The 18,357-nt window shown below is 32.3% G+C and overlaps 1 pseudogene across 1 annotated transcript in view; it reads right to left on the bottom strand.

Moving 5' to 3' along the window:
• Positions 1-8,981: 8,981 nt before the first annotated feature.
• LOC149562566 (cytochrome P450 709B1-like) overlaps positions 8,982-18,357 on the bottom strand; it is a 32,717-nt pseudogene continuing 23,341 nt past the window's right edge. Inside the window, exons 2-5 of the transcript XR_016364261.1 lie at positions 10,912-10,976; positions 10,283-10,535; positions 9,570-9,909; positions 8,982-9,477 (exon numbers count right to left, since the gene is read on the bottom strand). The product of XR_016364261.1 is annotated as a cytochrome P450 709B1-like (transcript). The remainder of the gene's footprint in view (positions 9,478-9,569; positions 9,910-10,282; positions 10,536-10,911; positions 10,977-18,357) is intronic.

Below are 18,357 nucleotides of genomic sequence, written 5' to 3' on the forward strand. Positions count from 1 at the left end.
AAGGACAATACTATTTCATCTTTAGAGATACAATTCTAGGCATGATAATTTCTATAACATTCTTCATTTTCCATTGTAATGAAAATTTCACTCATCAGAAGCCATTGCAATGGTTCACTGCAGTTTGTTTGACACTATACGCACTTTGTTAGTAGGTCAACTCCTTGTTGTTATAGTGGGTATCTACACATATGGGAAGAAAGCTAGATCTTTCACATTTCTTGCACAAATACAATTTTTTGAGGATAGCTTGTTCCTTGGCTTTACATAAACATTCTTAATAGCAAAAAGAAAAAGAAAATAAAAAGAAAAGTATGGTATGAGATGTTTCTTTTTCATATATGTGGAGCACTACATCATATAAGGTGTAGTAGTCAAACCTAGTGAAAAATAATATTGAAAATAAACTTGAGAATGTTTAAAGTTATCCAAAGCCTAATCAAGTTTAACAAAACTAAAAAATTATTCAAAACTTGGTTAGGTTATAAAGAACTAATACATCTTTTGAAGGGTTATGGGTTTGGCCATTTCCAACATTGAAATTGTCAGGAATAACTTTTCTACCCAAGATCTTACAGCAGATTCATGTCAGATGAAATGTGTACACATCACAGTGAGAATAGTAAAAGAGGCCACATGAAGAAACACAAGTTCAAAGGCATCAAGTACATCAATGTGGCACCATTTCACAATATGTCCACATGCACAAAAACATGATTGTCATTATGATGATGGAAGTGACCTTATATATATGTTTGAATGCATATTCCCTGACCACTTGTCCCTAGTTCCATTATGAGAAACACATTGTTAGCAAGTCTACTTTGTCCACCCAACCACATTCGCCACACTGGTAAGTACCACTTTCTTCTTACTAAGTCTATTGTAAGTCAATTCTCTTTGTTTCTAGATATATCACATTTTTCTTGCTAATTAGTCATTTTAATTTGGAAGTGCTTGAGATGTGCATTGTTTTTTACTATTCTTTGCTTGGTTTAGGGTTCAGGTGGTACAAATGTATATCAATTTTTCTCCTCTAGCCATGAACATAGTGAGAGTTTGAAATAAAATTATTTTGGAAGGTTCCATATTATGAGTGAATTTCGTAATGTCATGAATTCTATTTCTAATGTCTACTTGCTAGGAGAAATCCATACTTGTATTGGCACTCAATTCAGGATTGTTTTCATTTTTTATGGTGCATTAAAATATTGTTCTCATATTCATGTAATTGGAAAGTTAGTTTCCACGTAAGATATTTATGGTAGTACAAGGAGACCCAATGCTACTTAAGATATTCCATCTTATTATTTATTAAATATTAAATATATATTTTAATTTGTTAAAAAAACTTTAGATTATTTAAATATTACAATTTATAGGCATTTTATTTATGTTAAGTTATAAACTTCAAACAACCAAATTATTTTGTATTCCACTTTTAGACATCATACGCATTTTAATATATAATTCATTTAAAAATAAGAATATATCTATTTTAAATTTTTAATTAATTGGAAGCACAATTTTTTTAATAAATTAGAAACACGCCCAATGTTCCAATGCTAAATTTTTTATTTGATAGAACACTTTTAATGGAAGTAATGCTACCATGTTATGGTTAATGTTGTGACATTTTACAGTGATTGATGGTCTTATTAGGTTTTAATTCAAAATTACTTATTTAATAGTCATATTACATTTTAACTCAAAATTATTGATTTGGTAGTTACAACAAGTGTTGTTTGTTTCTTTGGCATTCTTTGATATTTTTCAAAGCATTTTTTATTGCTTTCTTTGGTAGTAGTTGAATAGATTCTTTAATAAAATTTCACTTAGTTATTTATAAATTTAATTGAGTGTTTCTATTTTACTCTGTCATTATACTATAAAAGAATAGGATGGGATATAGAAATATAGATAATTAGAATAATAGATCAATGATCTATCCTACAATATGATTGAAAGTCTTGATGGAAAAGAATAACACAATGGAATGAAAGTATACACATTTTATATGGTAAAATACCATGACAAGGAAATGAATCTAACAATATCTTAGTTTGTTGAACATCCACGTGAACATGATAAAGCTCAAAAATTGTGCCTATCACCACCTAAAGTAGAATCATGTCAATATATTATAGACATGCAATTGTATTCTCCTCAAAATATGTCAAGGACATGTAAGTGGTTTTTATATATAGAAGACATGTTAGTATTGGATTCTAACATCTTACAAAAGATGTATTAGCTTCGCCTTTGGCTCTCCCATCACTTCTAATTGTAACTATTTGTCTCCTACACCATGAGAGGTAATGTCTTATTTGCATGTTCATAAAATTGAATTTATTTAACTTTAATTATTCAAGGTTGCATTTAAATGAATTCTAAAATTGGTTGTCTTCATATTTTCTAGGATCACACATGAATACAATCGATAATTTAGGCAAAGGTTGAGACCATTGTAGAATAATTGAACATAGAATTATTCACTTTGAAATAAGATGCTTAAGACTTATATGTAAGGTTGAATTATACATTTCATTATCTATTTGAATTATATGTTAAAGAAATATTTAACCACAACTACTTCTATCTCAATCAAACATGCACATCAAAGAAGAAGATAAACAATCTCAATTAAGAGACATTTTGGATGAAGTAGAAAGTGAGGAGGAGAGCCAAGTAGAAATAAAGGCTCAACATAATGCAAATAAGAGTGGAGCAAATGCTACCAGATGGAAATTAATTTTCAGAGCCCTAGCAGATCAACTTGAAGGTGACCAAGAGCAAAACTCAAAGTATCATAAGATGGTAGTGGAGTACATTATGGAGAATTGTTCATACTTTGAGCCTCTATTTTCTTAGAAAGATGACATGAATTTAGAAGAATACTATGAAAAAATGGCAGAAGATAGAACTCGGATAGACCATTGCGAGATTTATGCAGCCTCCATGATGACTCAAACTAACATTCATGTGCACTATTTGAAGGGCCATGAATCCCAAATCTACAATATTCATAGCTTAGAAAAACCCACACTTCATGTCTCATATCATGATGGAAACCACTACAATAGTTTGTACTTCATTAATAACAATGCCAATGCTCATATAGCACCCATGCCTTTGGAGGAGGATAAGTAATGTACATGCCATAATGACCAAGATCCTATCAAGTTCATTATAGATGAAAAAGGGTGCAAAGATACCAATGAAACTTGCATAGAAGATAAATTATTGATAAGAAAGGACAAACACCAACAAAAGAATGGTTTAATAGCATGTATTCCATGGTTTTAAAGGAAGAAAAAATAATAAAGATTTTAAAAGTATTTTTATAATGTTCTACTATGTATAGAAAATCTAATAAGAAAACTTTTTGTGACATTATTTGATATATATAAAACTATCGGCGTAACCCTTGCACCCTTAAAAGGTGCAAGTGCTAGTTTATATACATATGTATATCCTTTTGCTTAAGATAACTGATTTCTTTTCATTATATATATCATTTTTCTTAAGATGATTTTATCATTTTGTTTAAAATAATTTGAATTATTTTAAAATATTATTTATTTTAAATTTTCAATAATTTTATTTTATTTTAGTACATTTTTATTTACAAGATTATCACACCAAAGTCAGTGTCTTATATGTAATATTTTATTATAAATTTTGTTTTATAAAGTATTGTAGTAAAAAAAGTAATATAAATTTTACTATTCATATGAATTTGATCATCAATGTATTTTTATACAACATTGAAAAGTCAATCTATTCTTTTCAAGCATTTTCAAACTCAAAAAACTTGTAACTTGATTTTAAGATGTGTGATCTTATTATGAATCAAAGTTGAGATGATTTATTTTTTAATAAAATTAGGATAAATTTATGGGTGGAATTATTATTTTTATTTAAAAATTTTGAAATTAAAAATAATATAGCATTTTTTGAATGATTTTCTATCTTGAGTATGAAATGTTAAAATTACATGTTCAAGTATTGTATAAAAATGCAAAGTGTAATTTATTACGATTATGTAAGAAATCATATTGGAGTTCCATTATACCCTACATAGTCATCATATGAGCACCACATCAATAACTACATGTGACTAGGTACATTTCATAATTGGTTATATGTCTTTAGTTTTGTCGAAATCATTAAAGTCAAACTATGGGCTTGAACAAGAAAAAATCCTTGCTTAGAAAACTCGCACATGTGCTTTTCAACAACAAAGACCAATATATTAAGAAAAACAAGAACCTAAATTTTGCATATACTCAAGTTGTTTCTATCAACAAAGATTAAACTTATAATAATAATATATTTTTTATGCATATGAAAAGGACATAGAATATCAAACAACAAACTCATTAGTACGGTTTTTTATTTTCCTAGGTTATAGAATTATGAAACAAAAATGAGTCAAATAATATACTTTTTTGGTAAATCAACACTAAATCTAGAGCTAGTTATCCTTATTCATTTAAATTATGCATAAATTAATATATTTGATTACTATTATCTAGATTAACTTTGTACTCTCTAGCATGGTAAAAGACATTAGAGACAACTTCCTCAAATTCAAGGGGATTCTTCTCAACCCCTTGTAGTCCAACTAAAGACATTGGCAGATGGGGTTCTAAAAGACACTCAAATGCAAAAGAAAACCATGTAATTGCAAATAATGTTTGAATGATAGGGAAATAATGGACATGGAAAGGAAAAATCTAGACCACTAGCCAATTTTATTGTAAATCTCATAGTAGTATTATGAAGAACACTAATGAAAACATCATGCTACTTTCTATTAATTTTCCTTATAATGGTCTACCATGAAAACTCTTATTAAGGATCAAGTGTGTCAACTAAAGATGTAGATCATTTAGGTAGCCACAAAATATGATGTTCTACAAGATACTATTGTCCAATTTAAGATACACATTAAAACCATTCATGCACAAATTTAACAACTATCGAACTAGCAAGACCAAACAACGGATAAGTTTGACTCATTGAGGGAAATATTAAACCTACAAATAGCCCATATCACCAGAATTATTCAAGAGGTTCAAAAGCCTACTCGAGAAATTAAAATTATGAAAACCCTTCAAGAACTCACACATTTATTCACTCAAATTAAAGTGGAGTCAATAGCTACAACAAACAAAGACACATTGTGATCTAGAAATTTTGTTGATCTCAAAGATATTTACAAGTGAATTCTTCCTATATATTAGAGTTGTCCTAATGATAAGCCAACATTATAAAAGGGGTATGATGTTAGTACAAAAGTAGAAAAGAAAGCACAATAACTATAGATCTTCCCATTATTCACTTCAAAGAGCTTGCATATCCCCAATATGAAAGGTCATCATGTAAATTAGGAATAGTATTGAGCTTTGTTTCTTAAAATACATTTTTGTATGGATAAAGAAGTAATGCAATCTATATACATAATGAAATATATGGAAAGAGATAAATATTGAAAGTCTAAAGTCCTTGAGTCCATTTCCTATAACACCCTTGAGATCTTCTAGTGGGTGATATCATTCTTCTTAGACATGTAAGGCCCTTGATTATGAACTTTGTAAATTATTAAATTATTCCTTTATTATACAAATTTAAGCTAACAAATCTATATAACATAGATAGTGTTATCATTGTATTCATGTATAGGAATTTTTTTCTCTAGATTCTTAGATCTTATAGAGTCAAGTGACAAAACATTATTATTCCATTATTACACTTTAAACATATTCATGTTTGGGAACAATACTATCTCTCTATGAAGAAATTACTCTAACTTGTCTCACCTTTTATTTTCTTCTTGAAAATAATTAATAACAATCCATGCTTATTAGAAAGATCATTTCACCAAGTTGTGCATGTAACTATTAATATTGGCTTAGGTTAGTGGAGAGTGTAATCCTAGCAATTCCCTACCTTGTGAGTTGTGTACTCATCATATAATTTCAACTTACTACCTTAATTGTGATGTTTTTAATGATGATATTTCCTATAGGTCAAGGTGACATTTTATTCAAGAAATACTTATTGTTAAATAATATGTCTACTTCCTTATGTCATAATATGATGCATAATGATCTTTCTTCCTCATCTTATGTAGTTCATTTATGGATGATTATATATTTCATGGATAAATATGATTACTTGATCATCGTTCATTTATTTTATCAATTCTTAGATATCGTATGCATCCATTAGTTTATGCTAAGCTATGTGTATGTGACCATATTCTATGTGCTCCTATTTTTTTTATTTTATCGATCTTTCCTTGTTCTATCATGATAACAAGTGTGTAGTGGAATTTTCTTGGTTGCCTTCGATTGAGGGCTTCACCACTTTTTGCATACATATTAACTAGAGTATTTTCAGTGATCTTTTCTTGTTATCACATTCTTACTTTCTCTCTTATCTTAATGATGGATCAAAGAGTGTGATTTGAAACGTTGATGCTTAAAAACTCATACACAATCAAATCAAGAAGCAAAATTACATATGAAAAATATTTGTGGAAACTTGACATTACTCAAAGGAATATTGTCTAATATACACTTTCATGTCTTCTAGGAAGCATGGGTTTAACCTACAAGTTGGGATGCAAATGATGATTGAGGGCTTCGCCAATTTTTGCATCCATATCAAATAGAGTATTTTCAGCAATATAATGATTGGAAAAATCCACAATGCCCATACCTTGTTGAAAAGCTTTCATTTTGACTTAGGCGAACTGGTATTGGCAAAGGTTGTGTAAGGTTGGGTCCCACGGAACAGGGCTTCCCAAAAAGTAGAGTTGGAGCTGTAATTTTTTTAATAGAAATATTATAAAGCTACTAGTCCCATGAATTTTGTTGTCTAATTCAATTCAAAATTATGAACTCCAAAATTTAAGGAAGTTAGTGATTACATGAATGTAATATCTTTATCTTGTATAATTTTTATAGTAATAAAAACATGTTTAAAAACTATTTTCCCTCCATTTTTTAATATTAAAATCCAAACTTAGATGTTTGACAAGTGCAAAATAGCGTTCCATTGTTGGTGGGTCAATTTCTAGCCCCACCCCTTTTGTCACCCACTCAAATATGCAAGCCTAAAAATTAAGAGTTCTTAGTTTCTAGGAAAACATTTTGAATAATCCTCTAGCAACTTTTATCTTCTTCATGGGGCCTCCTTTTCCTAAATAATTGAAGCTTAATCTCCTCAAGAAACCATATCCCAATCTAATTGTTCACATGTGCTAACTGCATTTTCTTGAAAGTTTCTAAGGCCTTTTGAACAAATCCATTATGTGCGTATCTTGCAACCATTGCATTCTACTAGACCACATTTAATTTGAGGCAACTTTGTTAAATGGTTTGTGAGTCTTTCTTGTCATTGTTTACATGTACACCCTATACAAACACATTAGAGGGGAGATACATAGGCCATGGACGAGAAGGTGAGAGTGGACAAAGAGAACACAACTTTAGTCAATGGTAGATATTTTCTAGAACTTGATTCTTACCGCCTGCTTTGGTCAGTCCTAGTTCTCTATTCTTTCGAAGAGTTTTACACCACATAAGGATAGTAAGTATTTGAGATGATGAAGATATAATGCTTTACATTTTTTGTTAACTATAGATTTTTGAAACTTTTTATGTGCATATATATATATATATATATATATATATATATATATATATATATATATATATATATATATATATATATATATATATATATATATATATATATATATATATATATATATATATATATATATATATAATTTAACATTTATCTTTTATCTTGGACTTGAATATAGTTTATCATTTGCATCCTGCTTAGCCCTTTTTAGTCTTCATTTTTATGCACATGTCTAATTGTTCAGTCATATGCAATATTTGTACTGTACTAAATGAAAGAATACAAATGACTACGGTGATGGAAATAATATTTTTAAATGCCAGTTTCATCATATATAATATGACGAAAAATCTCAATAACTAACTAATTTTGTGGTTTATTAAAAATAGTCATGATTGATATGATTTAAAATCAACTAAATAAAAGAGCAATAATAAATATTTAATATCAGATAATAATCCTGAATGTGATGTTAACAAATCAATTTCAGAATTAAATAAAAACTAAATAAACCTTAAATTTGAGTAGTTTCAAAATAATATATTATGTTAATGAGTATCTAGTCTTCTAAAAAAGTTCAATAGCTCTAAATGAGTTCCCTACATAATAGATTTTGTTAGGTGCAATGCCTAATATTATAAAGGACACAATTATGTATAAGATCCACTAGTATAAGGGACAAGGTAAGGATAGTGTTTAAATGATTTTGACCAAAAGAATACACCTCAATGGTTGATTCACATTAGATTTATCTATGATCAATATTAAGAATAGATTGATCTCTCCAAATCCATATGTATTCTCCAACAGTTGGCTAATACTAGAATTTTTTGTAAATTTAAGAACCCTCCAACAAAATAACAAACCATTATAAATTGGTATATGGCTAACATTGGAGTATATATTCATAACAGACCTGTAGGACTAACAAGATGTAGTCTTCATACAAGCGTAAAACTAGTAGGTAAAATCAATGGGCTATCCTCTCACAAAAATGTACATTTGACCAGTTTTCTCAAGATCAAAAACATTATGGACATTTTTGAAAATTTCAGGGTTCAATCTTCATGATCTATATAGTTTGTAGTCAAAAACAAGAAATTTTTTTAATTTATTTTTAAATCACTATATTTCATGAATCTGAAAAGAAAAATGACTTTATTTTATTTTTGGTATTTTTTTGGTTAGGAGAATAGCCTGTCCCAAAATCAACTGTTTGCTCGCGGACTATACATACATTGAAAAGCACGTTAAACAGACAAGAGAATGACATTGAAAAGCACGTTAAACAGACAAGAATGTTTTACGTCAAACACGACTAGTGGGTGCAAATGCAAGGACGTTGGGCGACCATATCGACTAATCTACACTGCATTCATTGAATTCTTTCCACCATGATTGGCATCCCATGTTGAGGATTGAGAGTGATGAAGGCTAATGGAGCATGCCTGTACTTACTACTCATACTAAACTAAATCTGAACCTCCTCACAATCATACTAATCACAACCTTTGCTTCTAATAGCGCATAGTTCTGCCCTATGCACACTCTTTGTCCACTAGAAAATGGAATGAAGGTATGCGGATGATTGTTTGTATCTCTGCTTGCTCCATCTTTGAAACGATCTGGCCTGAACTCACCCGCATCATTTCCCCAGTATAATGGGTCCCTGTTCATAGCTAAAATGTCTCCTATCACATTCACACCCTTTGGAATTATAAAGTCATCTCTTAATTTTAAGTCTTTGAATGCCTGCCTGGCAAAGGCTACTCCAGAGGGGTACAACACCAGAGCCTCGTTCAGTATCATCCCAATCTGTTAGAAAAACAAAGATTTGCTCAATTAATTCAGATTATACGTTTCTCCTGGGAAGATTTCCTTACCCAACATTTGTTTAGAATACTTACAATTTTGAGCTTCGCTAAAGAATCCATGGTGGGATTGCTGTTTCCAAAGATTGCAGTTGTTTCTTCTTGAGCTTTTTGTTGCCAATCCTGGTTGAGAGCCAACAGGAGTATTGCCCATGTTATCAGAACACTCATGGTTTCTCTTCCTCTCAAGAAGAATGTTTTGCACTCGTCAATTACTTGCTGTTCTGTGTACCTCAAATTCTTATCATCTGAAGAAACATTTTCTACTTCTCTGAGTATCAAGCCAAGAAGATAATCACCATATGACCCGCTCTCTGTTCTTTTCTCTATAATCTGTTTCAAGTTCTTTTCCAGATTTGAGGGCGTGGGGAAATAACTGTTTTGGAAAAGGATAAATGAATTCAAATGAATATTCTCTATGTCAAAAACAATCGAAATCCCAAATTGAACCTAATTAGCAGAAGAACAAGTAGATTTTGATATGAGATAATCTGTGTGCTGATTGTGTGAATCTCTTTTAATCAAATTTTCGATCACTTTCATTACAATGATAGAAAATTAAAAAACTGAACTAGAATTAATATTTCAGTAATCTATCATCAGATTAAAAGGAACATAAAGAGAGAACAGAGAGCTTTCTCTTTATGTTCTCTATCCTTCTGATAATAAATTATAGAATATGATAAAAACATTGATGATACAAATGAATCCAAACATAGATTAATCCAATTAGAATAGTTATATCCTACCTGGAACCTGGCAACCATAGATATTGGATACTGTGATTCATTATATCTTCTAAACCCCTGATGTCCTCGTATATTTCTTACCCTCTTTGCTGTAGTCCATTCCAAATCCAATCCTCATGAAAATGTCTGTAGTAAGCTTGTCCAGGAAACCAGTCAGCTCTAATTCATGAGGCCCATCTACATCTTCCTTCAAAATCTCATTCCATTCCTTCACCAATTTCTTTATACACATTGACATGATGTCAACTGAGGCCTGTAAATTGTACACAAAAATCCTCAGTAGTAAGACATGAAAAAGGCCAAAAACCCACTTATTAAGATATGACCAGAAGATTGAGCGATGAGAGACTTCGTGAGGGTTTCACAGGCAAAGCAAGAGCGTTGCAGAGAGATATTCAGGAAGACAGCTTTTGTTCAACCTACAAAAAAATTCCTCTTTTACAATCCAAAGGGCACTCACACACTTGAAAGTGGGGAATCATCTTGGGCAGCCGATCATGGGAGATTACGGTGTGGCTTGTTCAGGAAGAATGGTCGAGTTGCAGACAGGCAATTTGAAGAAGTTGGGAAAAGACAGAGAAGAAACATTCATTATCATCGCAACATAGAAAGAGGATGAAAAAGTTCACCAGGGTTTTATGGGCATGGCGAGAGCACAGCAAAGGTATTTTTAGGAAGACAGCTATTGTGTAACCTGTAAAAAAGAATTTGAGATGTTCATGTTTGGTGAAATAAAATTCTTTGTTGGATTGCAAATACAACAAAACAAGAATGGTATCTACAGCACTCAATCTAAGTATATCAAGGAGATACTGAAGAAATTTGGAATGGAAGATTCAAGACCAGCTGGAACACCTATGTCTACTGGACAAGCTTTCCAAAAATGATGATTCCAAAGAAGTGGATAAGACTACTTATAGATCAATGATTGGAAAATTGCAGTATGTAGTTCACACAAGGCCTGATATTGCTCTAGCAGTTGGAATAGTAGCAAGATTCTCAGCAAATCCCAAAGAAAATCACATGATGGCAATCAAGAGAATCATGAGGTATTTGGAAGGTATTGAAGACTATGATTTATGGTACAAACTTGAAAGCAATTTGGACTTGAAAATATTTACTGGTGCTGATTGGGCAGAAAGTTTTGATGATGGGAAAAACACTAGTGATGGAGCATTCTTTCTTGGTAAAAGATTAGTATCTTGGACAAGTAAGAAGCAAAATTTTACTTCTCAATCCATAATAGAGGTAGAATATGTAGCAGCAGTAGTCAATTGCTCTAACATTGTTTGGTTCAAACAACTATTGGAAGGAATGAAGGTAGATATCAAAGATCCAGTTGTCATATATTGTGATAATACCAGTGCAATCAACATATCAAAGAATCCAGTGATGCATTCCAAAACAAAGCATATTGCTATAAAATATCACTTCTTAAGAGAACTGGTGCAAGATAAAGAAGTCAAATTGAAATATGTGAATACAAAGGAACAAATTGCAAAAATATTGACCAAGCCATTACCTAAGGATGCATTTTTGTATCTAAGAGGTAAGCTAGGGGTCATTCCCCTATCTGAAATTCACTAAATGAAGTTTAGTGAATGCATCAACTAGAACCTATTGAAGCTCATTTAGTTGGTGCAGAATTAGCAATGGTATATTGCAGATGAATCAGTACTTAAGGTACATTAGAATTTATAGAGTCATTGTCTTTGGCATGTGTTGTCAAAGAGGGAGAAGTTTACTGTCATATCTTTGAAAATTTTTTGGAACGAGAATATAGTTAGAAACCAAAGAGGGAGAAGTCTTCTAAAGATGAAGTATTCTGAAAGAGGGAGAATGTTCTAAATGAACTTGGTAACAACCATTGTAGATAGAATTCTATGAAAGGAAGAGCTCATACTGATAGAGGAAATTCTCAAATCCAAAATTTCATTGTACTATGATATGTTTTGCCATCAATTCCAAGAGGGAGATTATTGGATACAATTGGTTAATTGTGTATTGTCCTTGATGTTACACAAATGTCATAATCATTATTAGTCCAAATATGTCGAGCTCACTCAGGTAGTGAAGACAGTTCTCAGTGTCTACTAAGCATTCCTATGTTTGTCTAGTTCAGAATGAAGTGTCTATCGAGTTCACTCAGGTGTCGAAGAAAAAGTTGTAGAAAACAAGTGTTAATTGAGCTCACTCGAGTATCGAAAGAAAGTTGGATGGAACTAGTGCTAACCATGCTCACTCGGTTGCCAAAGAATTTTTGTAAGTTAATAGTGTTAATCAAGCTTCTGATGGTTAACAAAAGAAATCACTTTAGAGTTAGTTTCTACCAAGCAAGGTTGGCTAACAAAGGATTTTTCTAATTTTTTGTATTGAGTTTAATTGATCTATCTATTAATTCCAACTGACTAAGGTGATAAATATTGATTATTATAAGTTGTATTTGAGCCAACTTGACAAAGTGGAAGGTATAAGTATAAGGTCAAGTTGTGATTTCAAAGTGCGCATGTGTGAGTGCAAGAGAATGTGCGAATTATGGTGATGTGATTGAAGATCTATTGGTAAGCTAAGGAAGAGAATTTGAAGGATAAGTAGAATATCCTTGTGGTGCAACAAAGTCATATTCATTCTAGAAGGATCAAGTACAAGCCATAATAGAGATCTAAAATCAAAAAATTAGTTACAGTCAAATCAGGTCATCTCATTGTTGCTCTCTAACCATTGTAGTAGTGATCTAAATCTCTTAACAGAGTTGGCTTAACAACTGTTTGTAAATCCTCTAACAAGGTGGTCATTCCATTGAATTGTTTTCAAGACCTCTAACTAGGCCACTCCTAATAGGGTGATTAAATCTTTTAACAGGGTCACACCTAACAGTGTGTTTTGTAACCTTTAACAAGGTTGGTTGCTAACAAGGCTCACTTCAAAAAAGTGAAAATTAGTAACTAGTTTCTATTGGTGGTTTTTTCCAAATTGAGTTTCCACGTTAAATCCTAGTATCAAATGTGTTCATGCTATTTTTTAATGTGTTTGTAACTAAGTTAGAGTAATGGTAATCACAAATAACATATAATGGTTTATATGTTAATATTTTACCAAGCTAATCCAATTACTTTTCAGTTATAGTATTTTGTGTGTTTACTGAGCTTCAGCAGTATTCAGTTATTTGTTTGCATTTTGTACTGACATCAAAAAGGATCTAGGATTTATTTTTGTAGTAACTGATTCACCCTTCCACTCTTAGTTAATCCTCTTATATTTTCAACAATACTATTTTCTCAATTGAAGATTGCAAAGATGGTATTGCCATTCTAGATGAAAAGGGAATTCAAGAGAAAGGAGTTAGATTCTTTAAAGAACTATTGACTACTTCTTCTTCATCTATGGAATTGAATCAGGATAGGGTGGAAGAATTTTTGGAATTTGTCCTATGTCTTATTTCAGATCAAAATAACAAAGCGTTAATGGCCCCTTTTTCCATCTCTGAATTGCATGAAGTGTTGGGTGATGCGACGCGCTCCCCTGCCCATAGGTGGTTAATTATGTGGTGTTCCATGTTCACTAATAGTCATGGCTTTTGGTGCAACGGAAAATGGGCCCAACAATTGGTATCAGAGCCTGGTTTTGGCTTGGTCATGGGTTCAAATCTCCCCGGTGCCTTCCCGACCCGCGTAAGCACCTGGTATGCACGTCGAGGGGGAGATTGTTGGGTGATGCGACGCGCTCCCCTGCCAACAAGTGGTTAATTATGTGGTGTTCCATGTTCACTAATAGTCATGGCTTTTGGTGCAATGGAAAATAGGCCCAACATGAAGTTGTCTTTTCCTTGGTTGTAGATAAAGCTCTAGGTCCAAATGGTTTTACAACATTGCTTTACCAAAAATAATAGGATGTTATATGTGATGATCTACTCACAACTCTTGAAGACTCAAGGAAAAGAAAGGCTTTGTCAAGATATTTTAATATAAAAAATATTTCTATCATCCCAAAAGACCAATTTCCAGCCACATTTGCTGATTTTTGTCCTATTTCTCTTTGCAATACAGTTTACAATTTTTTTACTAAAGCCATCTATATGAGATTACAACAATTCACCCCACACATTGTATCTCCAGATCAAGGTGGATTTGTTCTAGGTAGAGAAACAATGGAAGGTGCATTAGTTGCCCATGAGACCCCACATCTGTTAATAAGGACTTCTTATCTAGTTTTGTTATCAAGTTAGATATGATGAAAGCATATGATTGAGTTCGCTAGCAGTTCCTTTTCAAAGTCCTGCGTAAATTTGGATTCTTAGAAGCATGGTGTAAATGGATAAGAGCTTGCATATATGGAGCCTAGTTTTTGGTAATTATTAAAGGGGTATCAATCGGCTTTTTTCAATCCTCACAAGGAGTAAGGCAAGGTGACCCTCTTTCCTCATTTCTATTAATTATAATAGTTGAAGCTTTAAGAAAAAATATTTAGTCCAAACATAACACTGGTCTCTAGAAGGTTGTTCAAATCATAGGTACATCCATCTCAACCACACACTCTCTCTTTGCAAATGACACATTACTTTTTGGGAAAGAATCTTTTCAGGAAGCGTGGCAAATAAAAGACACTTTGGATTCATATACATTTTTTTTAGGGCAGAAAGTTGATCTGAAATAATCTAATATTTTCTTATTTAATGTTGAAGATAGGGTTGCTAGCATTACCCTACACTTTTTTGCAATGCACAATATTGTTAGCCAAGAGTTCTTTTTGTAACTTGAAGTTTTAACCTACTTGAAGTTCAAGTTCAGCTCCACCCACTTTTCATCACTCCGGCAAGGTCTTTACCCATTGGCTTGAGTTCATATTCTTGAAGTTGAAGTTGAAGTAGGAGTTGATTCAAAACTTCAACTTTAACCTTGACTTCATGATTTTTCGACATTTTTTTGTTTTCTCACAAGTTATATATTAGAAATAATGAACTCATTTGCAAGACAAGAAATAGGTCCCACCTAGTGGCAATCTTGAAGATGTGAAAGGCAATAAATATGAGAGCTATGAAAAATCATTCAAAGTACAGTTATTTTTATGGGAAAAGGTGGCATTGATATTTTATTATATCATGAGATGTAGAGTTACATGCGAATTTGATGGGCATGAACTACAAACAACCTTGCAAGTCTTGTCAGGTACAAGCGACACGCTTGTTATAAATACTTTCATCGGCTCATATTTGTCCTAAGATTTTCAAAAAATCATTTCCTACAATTACCCATTTGGGTAGTATAATTACTCATTTAATCATTTTGAGCTCTTGGTGTCAATTGGTAAGCAAAAAGGTGAAAGGTTAAGCTGTAGCAAGAGTTGTAAGTGCATTATCCTCTACTCTGTCATTTTTTGTGCCTAATTTTTTTTTAAGTGCTTTAGTTTATCTTTGTAAATCTTCATCATTTAAATTAAACCATGAGACTGTTCCACCCTAAAATGCCTAGGCTAGAAAAACCATGTCTCTTGAGTTCCCTCCCTAAAAGTTGGGATACTTTCTTGGTTAATAAAAACCTATCTGATATAGTCAAGCGGAGAAAAATGTTCATTTTGGACCCATATACTAGAAATTAGCCAATAGTGGGTTACTAAAAGCTGCCACCTTCCCATCAGCCAAGATGTGTCCAAAATTGGTTGTTGAATATGCAAATCATTATGACCCCAGCACCAGGTGCATAAAGAAGGTTTCTAGAGAGGTGTTGATTAGGATAAATAGGGCTAGTGGGGTAAGTGCACCAAGTTGTGTTGCCAAAAAGGTGACGCCATTTTTTTCTTTTTTCTAATTTTCAATAGCACATATGCGTTATAGCATGCACACACTATGGCTTGGGTATTCCAAACCATAGTGCATACATGCTATAGCATGTATGCGCTTTTAAAAAACCCCAATTATTGTAAATGGGTTGCAAACCCATAGCCCATTCATTTTATCTTCATTTTCCAACTTCACCTCCTCATAGTGTGTATGTGATTTCAACAAATTGAAGCTTTTCTACACCCACCTTGTCAATATGCCTCCAAACTATCAAAGTTCGAGATCACGAGCATGCCGTATGCTATCTGACCTTCCTTTTGCATTGTTTTATATGTTTTTCGTATTGTTTTGTACATTATTTTTTGTTGTTTTTCTTTAAATTTATTTATTTATTTAGATTTCAATTGATTTCTTATCAAGAAATGTGAATAATAAACCAGCAAATCCCCAAGAAGATCAAAACCAAAACCCTCAACAAGATCCAAACCAAAACCTTCCACAACAAGAAAAAAAAATTATGCAACCTACACCAATTGGAAGACCTCCTCCTGGCACAAAAGAAAACATAATAAATGAAATAGAAAGAGGCAAAACGAAATTAGAAGCACTCATTGATAGGTTGAAAGCTTGTGGACAAACCAATCCTATGAGAGCTCAATTGGTATCCTCCCTCAAGTCCATTAAGACCCACATAGCTTCTGTTAGTAGTCAATTAGATATTTAGTAGGTTAAGAGGGATGAACAAAAAATATATTATGCAAATAAATTATTATATCAAGATGTTAAAAAATAAGATATACCAAAAAGGAGGATTTGTGCATTATTTAGAAAGCCTGGTGGACAAGATACTATTAGAGAGAGAACTGAATAGTTCCCCATCCATTGGTGCATACATGATGGTATTAGAAATAATTTTTGGGATAGATGATGTATGGTTTTTGATGCCCCTCCTTGCAATAATCATTAGGTCATAATGTATTTCTTAAGGAAATTGTATTGTGAGTTTTTCCTTGGGGAGATCCCCAATTATTTTGACATATTAGACTCTCAAGGTAGAGGTGGGGGGTCATCATTTGAGAGGTTAGGGGCACGTCGTGACCCTAATGTAGTTAGGGCACCTATGGTCAAGTCATAAGGTGAGCATGTGACTATTCCTTCAGTTGTGAAAGAACATGTAGAGACCAGAACTCTAGGGACTATTAGTGCTTTGATGCAAACCCTCATTCATTGCACAAGTCTATTAGTTGAGGAGGAGCTTTCTGCACATCACGGTCACATGTGCACATCATGCGGATCCTTATGCAAATTTGGTAGTCATGTTGGAGATGGTGTGGATGATGGGCTAGTGACTAATCAATTCCAAATGAGACATTTGGCGTTGACACACAGGTAAATTACAATTGTAAAAAACTAATTTGATCACATTTCATATGCATAGTGAATGACTAATTAATTAGCATGTATTGAAATTGTTCAAAATTTAGGGTCAGAGTGTTGGTGGCCCTAGTAGCGATCCCCCAGCCTCATTTTTTGTCCCATCTACAAGTCTAGATGTACTTATAGATTTAATCATTTAAATTAATACATATATTTATTAAGTAATCATATGAAGGATTAACAAAAATATTTATGCATGTGCATCAGTTCTCTACAGGACTATCGATGTTCACTACAAACTTCAAGCCTAGACATGATACAAGCTTCGTAGAGGTACATTTGTTTTATGTTAATTTAATTCATTTGATTATATTTGTTTCATGTTTCATGTTACATGTAATGTGTATTGTATGACATGCAACTCTTGACATCTGAGACTCCTCCTCATCTTCTGCAGTCTATCGATCATAGAATGGCTATAACTATGGCTAGTTCATAGCCATTAACTGAGGTTTTAGTTGTTGTTTATAATAGTTAGTATCAAAATTTCTAATGTTATTTATAAGTGATTATATTGATTAAATTGTTGTAGGATCTTGTCACACTCAATCATCCATGAGCCTTCAAGGTGGACTTGCAGAGTGACTATATGATGGTGTAAGAAAATAATTAATTTTATGTGTACATATATTTGATTTAATGTATAATAATTATTGATTAATAGCTACTTTTTTTTGTATCAACTCGAGGTAGAGAAGAGCCTCAACAAGAGGATGAGCAAGTGTGTGAGGAAGACCCCATCATTGTCATCATCTCCCTCCACATGATGACCAAAAACCTCTAGAGATTTGTTTCCTTCCCCTTGTGGGAAGGAGAAGATATAGTTGATAGACATACATGTATAGGTATCAACAGACATATA

The sequence above is a fragment of the Cupressus sempervirens genome, chromosome 4, assembly GCF_028749045.1.
Source record: "Cupressus sempervirens isolate cs-2001-9-10 chromosome 4, ASM2874904v1, whole genome shotgun sequence".
Classification (NCBI taxonomy): domain Eukaryota; kingdom Viridiplantae; phylum Streptophyta; class Pinopsida; order Cupressales; family Cupressaceae; genus Cupressus; species Cupressus sempervirens.